Raw genomic sequence first — 1,930 nt, 5'->3', positions numbered from 1 at the left:
CATAATTCATAAATAATTTTTTATTGAATAATAATAAATAAATAAAATCAAGAGAAAAAAATTGAATCAAATAAAAAAAAATGAGAGATGAAAGAAAGCACTGAGTCGAATACTAAAACTCTTAACCCTAACAATGGAGGAGAACCAAAAAAAAAAAAAGTCTTGAGTGGTAATAATAGCTATTGATGTCCTTACTAATAAAGTTCACCTCCATGAACAATATTATCTCAACAACCATAATCAACAAATATTATCTCAATTTTCATCTAATTTTTCTCAACAACCATTGACTTATTTAATTAATTATTTCAATCATAATCATCAAATATTATATACACCATAAAAAAGTTAAAAATAAATAAACATCACATAATTATCATATCAAACAATAAATTGAGAAATATCAACAAATAAAGAGAGTTTTCAAAGCACAAAAAAAAAAACCGATAGAAAATAAAATGAAAAACAAAATAAAAAGAAAAAAAATATTACCTAAATGCAGTTTTAAATTTTGGATTTTCTTTTTTCTTAATTTTTGTAAGAACAAAAAAAAAACCCTAGAATGATGATTTACAGAAAAGGAGAGAGGAGAGGAAGATCGATAGGGAGAGAAAGAGAGGGAGTTTTTTGATAGAGAGGATCTTTTTGAGAAAAAAATAGCTCTCTTAATAAGCTAACGTGTTTTTTTTTTAAAAAAAAAGAGAAGAAAAAGCTTCTAATTTAAGTTTTTTTTAAGCTTTTTTTTCAAATTTTATTCTTTGAAAAAAAAGTTATTTTTTTTAAGAACTTTTTACGAAATCATATTTGACCCAACTTCTGCTTTTAAACAATAGATAAGCCAAAAATAAGTCAGGCCAAACATGCACAAAGTATACATGCAAACTAGGAGAGCTTTTTCTTTTTCAGCTTTTGATTGAATCAAACTCAAACTCTATCATGCTCGCCTAACTCTCTTGGTTTTGCTCCAACGTCTATTTGATTAAGTATTCTACCATTATTTTTTAACCTTTTTCAGCTTTTGATTGAATCAGGCTCAAACTCTATCATGCTTGCCTAACTCTCTTGGTTTTGCTCCAATGTCTATTTGATTAAGTATCCTACCATGCTTTTTTAAGCTTTTGATTGAATCAGGCTCAAACTCTATCATGCTTGCCTAACTCTCTTAATTTTGCTCCGGTGTCTATATGACTAAGTATTTTACCATGCTGATGACTCTCCTAATTTTGCTACAACGTATATCTCACTAAGTATACATGCTGATCAAGTTTTTTCTCTAACTCCTTGAGGCTTTTTCTCAACTCTCTGATTGAGTGCAACGATCAGCCTCCCTACCTCACTCACACCACACCTAAGCCTCTCATCTTCTCCTAAGCTTTTTTTGCTTATTTTCTATTTCTTTCCTTCTTAGCTGGATTCTTTCTTTCTCCTATTCCTGCCAAAGGATAACCGTTACAATTCTTTTGTACTGAATTATATATTTCGAAAAGGTGAAAATTATCTAGACAATGATACCACACCTCATACTTCCTAGTGTTTCTTCTTGCTTTATTTTATTTTTATTTGTTTTGCAATTTCTCTAACAACCACATCATGCATTTAGAAAGAAATCTCGAGTTTGAACTCTTCCTTCCAAACGTAACTGTAACAACTGAAAAGAAAAGTTTAATCCATAGATTGAAGATGAGCTTATTATTTTAAGTGCTTATGAAATTGATCAATGATAACTTTACATGAACAGAATAGTCTAGAGTTCAATTAGATATTCTTTTTGTTTTTTTTTACTGTTTGAATACTTTTAATCGTTTTGAAATGTGAAGACTTGAGGGTGATATTCTGGGTATATCTGGAGTCCTAAGGAACACGAGAAGAACTTAGGCAGGCTAAGTAAATGAGGAAGATGAGTGTCTATGACAATGACAGAGCACTCTGT

Source organism: Theobroma cacao, chromosome 6 (assembly GCF_000208745.1).
Source record: "Theobroma cacao cultivar B97-61/B2 chromosome 6, Criollo_cocoa_genome_V2, whole genome shotgun sequence".
Lineage (NCBI taxonomy): Eukaryota > Viridiplantae > Streptophyta > Magnoliopsida > Malvales > Malvaceae > Theobroma > Theobroma cacao.
The sequence above is the reverse complement of the archived record's forward strand: the minus strand, read 5'-3'. Positions refer to the sequence as shown.